Below are 9057 nucleotides of genomic sequence, written 5' to 3' on the forward strand. Positions count from 1 at the left end.
GCCCGGGATACTCCTAGGCTTTGCCTCCTGCCTCAGCATAAATGTGAATGTGCCCCTTTCGTGCGCAAACTATCCACATTTGGACAATCAATGAGACGGTCGCCTTAGCTACACAGCTTGTACTTCAGATGCCAGAAAACAAAACACCTGCTTTGGACTCTAGAGCAGTTTATTCCCCCAGAGACTTCCTACCTGGGAAACGGAGACATCAGTGTTCGGATGGAAAGGTGTGTAAATTTGGGGGCGGGGAGGTTGAAAGTATAAGCATCAAGGGGGTAGGGATAGCATAATTGATCCTGGAATCCTGGATTCTTAGATCTGGAAACCCCACAGGACAGGGGTCCTGAATACTGAGTCTACTTGTGGGCTCACGAGGGCCCGAGGATCCCGCTGATGGGATGCACAGTTTGGTCTGCAGCTTCCATCCAGTTCTCTGACGGGCCTGTGAGTTTGATTGCCTGGGTTGCAAGCCACAAAAACCAACTGTGGGGCTTCCCTGGTGGCGCAGTGGTTGAGAGTCCGCCTGCTGATGCAGGGGACACGGGTTCTTGCCCCGGTTCAGGAAGATCCTACATGCCGTGGAGCGGCTGGGCCCATGAGCCATGGCTGTGAGCCTGCACGTCTGCAGCCTGTGCTCCACAACGGGAGAGGCCACAACAGTGAGAGGCCCGCCTACCGCAAAACAAAAACAAAAACAAAAAAAACCAACTCTGGAATGTATACGCTTTTCTTCCCATGGAGTCATTTTAGAAATGTACCAGCCCTTGGGTGGCTTCATTCATTCATTCATTCTTTATTTCTTTCACTCATTGACTTTTGCCTCGGTTTTCTCATCTGTAAAGTGGGGAAATACTAGCACGTACTCTGTTATGTTGTCGTGTTCATTATCAGTTGTAATGAACTGATGCAAAGAAAGTGCTTAGATGGTACCATTTCCGTTACCTGCTGCCGAGCGCCAAGTTGCAGGCGCTGGCTGAGCCCTGAAAGAGCAGGTCCTGGCATCACAAGTCTATCAGCTGACACACCGAGGACCCCCTTGGCTCTTAGGGGCGTGTCCTCAGCACTGTGGGCGGGCTGCCCTGCTGCCTTCAGCTTCCCTACTTTAGGGAGACCACCTCACTGGCTGTCTCTGTGGGTCTGGGGTCTCCCTGCTCCCTGCAGCCACATGGCAGGGCCCTTCTTCACTCACAAAGTACCGCCAACCCAGCTCGTCCCAGACATCCTCATGGCTGGCTCAGACATCAATTCAATTGCTGTTACAGTAGGAGCTGAACTCTGCCATTAAAAAAACATATAAGGGCTTCCCTGGTGGCGCAGTGGTTGGGGGTCCGCCTGCTGATGCAGGGGACACAGGTTCGTGCCCCGATCTGGGAGGATCCCACAGGCCGCGGAGCGGCTGGGCCCGTGAGCCATGGCCGCTGAGCCTGTGCGTCCGGAGCCTGTGCTCCGCAACGGGAGAGGCCACAACAAGATATACCATAATTTATCAAATCACTCTCCCTACAGATGGACTTTTTATTGTCTTATAAATAACACTGCACTGAACATCTCTGAATGGAATTCCTAGGTCTGATGTCTGTGGGTCAAAGGAGAAAGGCACTGACGCTGCCAATCCATGCGATGCTGCTCGCCCAGGAGATTGTGCTGGGTCCTGCTCTCACCCACTCACCTTATACTGTGAGCAAAGAGCCTCATTTTATTCAACTCAACATCTTCTCATTTTTGACTATCTCCTTTTGCCCATAAAACACGCAGTAATTAGTGAGCTTCACATGACCTGCAATTAATTCTCTTCGGGGATTGCAAGTTCCTCGTGTGGATTTGTGATGGTGAATTTTGTGTCAACTTGGCTGAGCCGTGGTGCCCAGATACTGGGTCAAATGTTATTCTGGATGTTTCAGGATAGGTGGGTTATTTTGGGTGTGATTAACATGGAAATCAGTGGACTTTGAGTAAAGTAGAATACCTGCCGTAATGGGTGGTCCTCGTCCAATCCATTGAAAGCTTTAACAGAACAAAGACTGATTCCCCCTGGAAAAGCAGGCATTCTGCCTTTGGGCCCCGAACCACTCTCCTGGGTGTCCAGCTCGCTGACCCACTCCATCAGATTTTGGACTTGCTAGGCCTCCCCGATCACATCCGTCAAAGGGCAGGAGGAAAAGACTGGAATTTCTATTTTTATTTCCTCTCTCACCTTTTATAATTCCTATTTTTCATATGTTTCATAGAGTACACAGTACATTAGTATCTGATACACGGATCTAATTCATACATAAATACACATGCATCGGAGGGGCAGACTCAAAATCTTTTTGCTGAAATGAGTGTGTGATCAAAAAAGTTTGGAGCCCCCCTTTCTATAAGACCCTTCAAATTTCTTGGCATTACTCTTTTCAAATAATGCTTTCTTCTTCTTTTTTTGCTTTCTATTTTCTTTTTGGCTGCACCACACAGCATGTGGGATCTTAGCCCCCCGACCAGGGATCGATGGAACCCGCGCCCCCTATAGTGGGAGTACGGAGTCTTAACTGGACCACCAGGGAACTGCCAGTGCTTTATTCTTATATGATAGAAATTCAAATTCACTCCTAAATGCAACCAAATGCTCTCCAAAGTACTTTAAGATCCCAAAAGTTACATACGCTATTCATAAAAAAATTATATTCTAGTTAAAAAGAAAGAAAGAAAGAAAGAGAAACTCACATTGGGCAAAAATCTTGAAAACGCACGGAAGTTTCTGCATGTGTTATTCACAGTAATTTCTTTGGCTTCTCCACTGGATTTTTTATACCATGATTTTCGGCAGACACTTTTATTGATTTTATAGATCTGCTGATTCCCGATCTGAAGAGCCTGAGGGGATGCTTTGTAGCTGAAATTTTGTCTTTACATGGACGTCAAACTAGCAGCGCTGCCCCGGTCATCACCTGCCTGGCTTCACTGCACTGCGTCCTGGGACAAATGAAAAGCAATGAATCAGGGCTGCCTGGGAGCCCAAGGGAATCGCTTCCTCCTCCCTTGAGACGCACTCAGCCTCTTCTTCCGGAAAGTGTGACTCAACAGCTGCTGGGAGAAAAGAGCCTCCACTCTGCTAGACAGATGCTGGTGTCAACGTCACAGCTCACGCTCGGCTACTCCTCCGGGTCTCACAAGAGCCCAGGGAGACCTGTGTTGGGGCAAATGCTGTGATGTCTGCCCCACGCCTGGTCCCTCTCCTTTGGTAACAGCACCAGGGTTTTCCCTGGGATATTCCCTCTCCCCAACCAGCCGGCAGCCCCCACCCCACCCCACCATCTACCTGAGGCTTGGCCAGTTGGAGGGAAAGTGGTTCACAGGGAACCTGAACTGGCCAGTCAGTGTTAGCCCTGGGAACTGCTGAGATTATGGGGAGAGAAGCCCTGACTCTCCCTGGGGATTATGAAACTGCTCACATAGGCACTGTTTGCAGTTGCTGGGAACATTTTTTGAGATCCTGCCCAAGAATGGAGAGAAAATTGAGCCCAGAGATGGGAAGGGTGGGGAGGGAGAGACAGAGACAGAAAGAGACAGAGACAGACACATGCAGAGAAGATGACATTGCTTCAGCCAAACAATTCCTGTTCCTATACCCTGAAGTCCACTTCCCAACTTTTCACTTATGTGAATCAGTAAGTTTCTTTTATTAAGTTCATTTAATTTTTTTTTCTGTATTCCAAAGGGTCCTACCTTAGTTTCCATCTTACAGACGACGTAACCAAAGCTGAGAGCAGTGACATGACTAAGTCCCCTTGCTAGGAAGTGGCAGAGGCAGTGCTCAAATGGTGATGGAACAACTGGAGGTCTACATGCAAAAAAAGTCAGTCTAGACACAGACCTTATACCTGTCATAAAAATTAACTCAAAATGGACCACAGACCTAAATGCAAATTCAAAACTGTAAAATTCCTAGAAGACAACACAGGAGAAAACCTAGATGACCTTTGGCTTGCCAATGACTTTTTAGATACAACATCAAAGACATGATCCATGAAAGAAATAACTGATAAACTAGACTTCAATAAAATTTAAAACTTTTACTCTGTGAAATACACTGTCGAGAAAAGGAGAAGACAAGTCACGGAAGGAGAAACTATTTGCAAAAGATGCACCGGATAAAGAACTGTTATCCAAAATGTACAAAGAACCCTTAAACTCAACACTAAGAAAACAAACAACATGATTAAAAAATGGGCCAAAGACCTGAACAGACCGAACCCTCACCAAAGAAGACAGACAGATGGCAAACAAGCACCTGCGGAGATGCTCCACGTCCTATGTCATCAGGGAGCGATGAGACAACAACGAGATGCCACTACACACCTATTAGAATGGCGCAAATCCAGAAACGGACAACACCAAACGCTGGCGAGGGCGTGAGGAACAGGAACCCTCATTCATCGCCCGTCAGAATGCAGTGGAGCAGCCGCTCTGGGAGATGGTGGGCAGTTTCTCACAAAACAAACCATCCTCTTATCATATGAGCTAGCAATCGGTCCCCTTGGTGTTTACTCAAAGGGGCTGAAAACTGATGTCCACATACAAACCTGCACATGGATGTTTACAGCAGCTTTATTCGTAACTGCTGAAACTTGGAAGGAACCAAGATGTCCTTCAGTAGGTGAAGGGATGAATAAACTGTGAAACATCCAGGCAGTGGAATATTGTTCAGTGTTTAAAAGAAATGATCCGTTGAGCCATGAAAAGACACGGAGGAATCTTAAATGCATACGACTAAGTGACAGAAGCCAATCTGAAAAGGCTACAGCCTGCATGATTCCAAGTCTGTGACATTCTAGAAGAGGTAAACTATGGAGACAGTGAAAAGATCAGTGGTGGCCAGGGGTTGGGGGGAGGGAGGGGTGGACAGGTGGAGCGCAGGATTTACAGGGCAGTGAAACTACTCTGCAGGAGACTATAAAGGTGGATACACGTCATTTGTCCAAACCCATAGAACGTTCAACACCAAGAGTGAGTCCTAATGTAGACTTTGGACCGGGGTGATGGTGGCGTGTCAGTGCAGGGTCATCGATTGTAACACATGCACCACTCTGGGTCGAGAGGTGATGTTGATGCGGGGTAAGTTGGAGAGGTGCCACAGGGTATGTGGGAAATCTATACTTTTTTGCTCAATTTTGCTGTGAACTGAAAACTTCTCTAAAAAATAAAATTTACTAAAAAAAAAAAAAAAAAAAAGGAGCAAAATGCTGACACACACTACAACATGGATAAACCTTGAAAACACCACGCTACGGGGAGGAAGCCAGTCACAAAAGGCCACATATCGTGTGATGCCATTGATACGAAATGTCCAGAACAGGCACATATGCAGACAGACAGTTGCCAGGAGCTGGGGGGAGGGGGGAGGAAGGAAGGGGCATGACGGGTAAAGGGTGATGAAAAGGTTCGGGAACAAGGTAGTGTTGGTTGCACAACATCGTGAGTGCACCTGGTGCCACTGAATCGTGCACCTTAAAATGGTTAATGGTTAATTCTACATTAAGGGGATTTTTGCTGATGGCACTTCCTTACATTTCTCGACGGCCCAGAACGTGTGGCAGTGGTCTGTCCTGGCCTGGGTGGAATCCCCGCCAGCAGCGGTGGGGCTGCAGGGGGTGCTGGCTGCTGCTCTCTCCCACTCCCCCTGAATCATCCTCTGAGCTCTGTCCCCAGGACTCCGGTTCACCCCCAAACCAGGTCTCTTCCAGGTGTCTGGGATGGGGGAGGAACTACACGAGAGGTCCCCTGGGTGGATGGGGCACAAAGAGGCACTGTTCAGTGCAGGCTCAGGGAATAGCATATCCGTCCACCCAGTCGCACATCTGCAGGCCCAGGAGGTATCCAGAGGCCCCCCCTCCCTCACTCCTGCCCCAGGATCGGATTCGTGCTCCTGTCCCGTTGACGTCACCCCTCGGAATCTCCTGATTCGGTCTCCCCGCCTCTCCGTCTCCACTGTGACCACCCTGGTTCAGGCCTCCGCCGTCTCTTGCCTGAACCCCCACCACAGCCTCAACCGCTCTCCCCAAGTCCACTCAGGACCCCTCCTCTCCACCCCAACTCATTTTCCAACACTCCCGCCAGAGTGAGTTTTGAAAATGCAAATCTCATCATATCCACCCTTGCCCCACACCTTGTAAAGGCTTCCCGTTATTTTAGGATGGAAACAAAACTTGTCCCCTGGCCAAAAAGGACCCGCATATCCCACGTGCTAAGTACCTTTCCCGCCATAGCTCATGACCTTCCTCCTCAAAGCTCTAGCACTGCCATGGCTGTGTGACCCTGGGCGCGTTGCTTAACCTCTCTGAAATTCATGTTCTTCACAATGAAAAGGGATTATAAGATGTGCCTGGCCAAGGCAAGGTAATTCAACACACGGTAATATGATCATTTCCTGAGTTAGACCCTCCGCTAAATCCTTTACAAACTCTGCTCCATCGAATCCTCCCAATAGCCTCACGAGCTCTGAGTCTGAAACGCCAGTTCCCAGAGGAGACAGCCAACTTGCCACAGGGAGTTTGGACTCCAAGCCCACGTCAGGCCTGCTCTCACAGCCCTGCTCTATGGAGTTATACTGTTTTCTAGGCTTTTCCTGGGCAACTGAGGGCTTCACAAATAACTCACTCTTCTCCATGCTGGGTGCATCTTCAGGAACAGGGCCCTCTAAGGATTCCAGGGTGTGCCTGAAGTGGGCCCTGCACGGTTTGAAGAAGGGGCCTTTGAGATCTTTGCAAACGCCTGGTACACGCACATCCACGTGGTCCCCCATGTCTGGTTGCCATCCAGGCCAGGGTACACCTCCCTGTCTTTCCATAAAGCCCCCAGTGATAAGACTTCAGCCTAGTTAACTCCAGGAACTTGGATTGGATTCTTTATATATATATATATTTTTGGCTGCGCTGTGTGGCTCGTGGGATCTTAGCTTCCCAACCAGGGATTGAACGCTGGCCCTCAGCAGTGAAAGTGTGGAGTCCTAACCACTGGACCACCAGGTAATCCCCTGGATTGGATTCTTGTAAGGATTGATGGCAAGGAGAAGAGTCCCCTGTGGTAGGGAAGTCAACTTTCATTGGTAGGCAGTTGTCTTTGCTAATTTCTAGCTATTTAATTTCTTTTAAACCATGGTTAATCAGCTGTCAGTACTGCACACCTTCGTCTATTCGAGCTTCCTGGGCAGCAAAGTGAAAAGTAAATAAACGTGAAACACCAAAAACAGAAAGGAAAAGTCAAGCACTCCAGCCTAAGCACAATTGTCATTTTGATCAGCTTAAAAATGACGTCCGATGACTTAGCAGTGGCCTGGAAAGGAAGGAGCAGGCAAACCCATGCCTGGAAGGGAGCTGTAGATGAGGACTTGGTGATGTTCTGAAATAGCGTGAAAAACATCACCCTACGTTCATCTGCTTTCTCGTCAGACATTCATGAATCTTTGTCAAGAATTTTAGAGTTATGTGTTCAGACTGGTTGTAATTGAGACAGAAGTGGGGACAGAAAGCACGGCTCTCCCGGGACTTTTGCGGTTGGCTTCAGAAACCCTTTTCCCACTGCAAACGGACTCTGGACTCCAGACCCAGGTGCTTTGGCTTCCAGACCCCGCTTTCATCTCTTTCCAGCTATGTAACCTTGCTGAACAAGGCTTCCAATCTCTCTGGACTGTTCCTCTCCTCTGAACAGGACAGATCTCATTCCATTATCAGGATCTTCCAAGCGCTGACCTTCTGTGGTTCTTTGGAATTTCTTTAGGGCACTTTTCCTGCAGAGGAATCCAGTGACCAGTCTCAGGAGACCTCTGAGGGCTATTTCTTGAAGAGCCCCTAACGCAACAAGGTTGCCCAAGGCCGCACAGCTGGTTACTGCCCTGAGTACGGTTTTATTATTGGCGAAAGAGAAGTGGGCAGGAAACTTAACGGTACAGCGTTTTTCTTTCCGAATGAAAATAGCTCCACCGTTTCATGTTTGGAGGATCCAAGGAATTTTATCTCGTTGTAAACAACTCAGAAAACAGAGGCGAGTGTAAAGAAGAAAAATGAAAAAGCAGTGGTAATCCCAGCAATACCAGTAAGCAGGAATAACATTTCTGGGAACTGCCTATAGTTTGGGAATTTTTTTCCTACGAGTACCCACAAACGCACTTTCATGCTCTATAAATACAGCCAAATTCATACTATGTTTTTCATGTATAACAGTCCCTATATTATACACGATACATAACTAACATCAATTACATATAAAATATACATCACGTGTAATTAATATATATTTTTCCAGGAGTGTGCCCTCGAGCCTGTGACGGCCCTAGGGACCCCTGAACACCTGCTGTTACTCGGGGGAACACGGCCAGAGCAGTAGCTAGAGCCTCGCCGGGAGCAGCCGACCGCGGCATGTGAACTACAAGTCCCACCATTCCATGCGCGGGCGCAGTCGGGCGAGCGGAGGGCGGAGGGACCACAAGTACCGGCAGGCTTGGCGCAGACGCAGGAACCACGAGTCCCAGAATGCACTGCTCGAAGCTCGCGCAGGGCCCTCCGGGATATGTAGTCGTCGGGGAGCTAATTCCTATTCATCAGGCCTCAAAGAAAATGCAAATTCCTCCAACGGTCCAGCGATGCGACTTCTCAGGGGCTAGCGAGGAGCCCGAGCGCGCGACGGGGAAGAAAGAAGCCTAGGGGCCTAAACTGTGGCCCGGGAGCACGACGCGTGCGCATGCCCGGCGGTCACCAGCGCCAGCGAAGGGCGCGCGAGAGGCCCCGAGCGGCAGGCCCCTCCCCTGCGCCCCGCCCTCCGGCCGGCGCGCCCGCCCAGGGAGCCTGCGCAGACGGTGCAAGGCAGAGGGCCGCGGGGAGGGACTCGCAGCGCCTGCGCAGAGCGGCGGCTTCTCTCGCGAGGACGGACGCCATTATCGCATCTCCTCGACAAACACCACGAGAATTCCGCAGCCCACACGGTAATTGCAGCTCCCGCAGCCGGTCGCGTCTCCGCCTCCCCCTTCCCGCGGGGCGAGAACGAGAGCGAGAGCGAGATCTCCCCTCCTCCCTCCTCCCTGCG

The 9057-nt window shown here is 49.7% G+C and overlaps 1 protein-coding gene across 6 annotated transcripts in view; it reads left to right on the forward strand.

Moving 5' to 3' along the window:
* The first annotated feature begins 8844 nt into the window (after positions 1-8844).
* BANP (BTG3 associated nuclear protein) overlaps positions 8845-9057 on the forward strand; it is a 102799-nt gene continuing 102586 nt past the window's right edge. For all 6 annotated transcript variants that reach the window (XR_003001891.1, XM_024735541.1, XM_024735537.1 and 3 more), the window contains exon 1: positions 8845-8956. The gene's annotated coding sequence lies outside the window, so the exon portion shown is untranslated. The remainder of the gene's footprint in view (positions 8957-9057) is intronic.

Source organism: Neophocaena asiaeorientalis, unplaced genomic scaffold (assembly GCF_003031525.2).
Source record: "Neophocaena asiaeorientalis asiaeorientalis breed wild unplaced genomic scaffold, Neophocaena_asiaeorientalis_V1.1 scaffold40, whole genome shotgun sequence".
Taxonomy (NCBI): domain Eukaryota; kingdom Metazoa; phylum Chordata; class Mammalia; order Artiodactyla; family Phocoenidae; genus Neophocaena; species Neophocaena asiaeorientalis.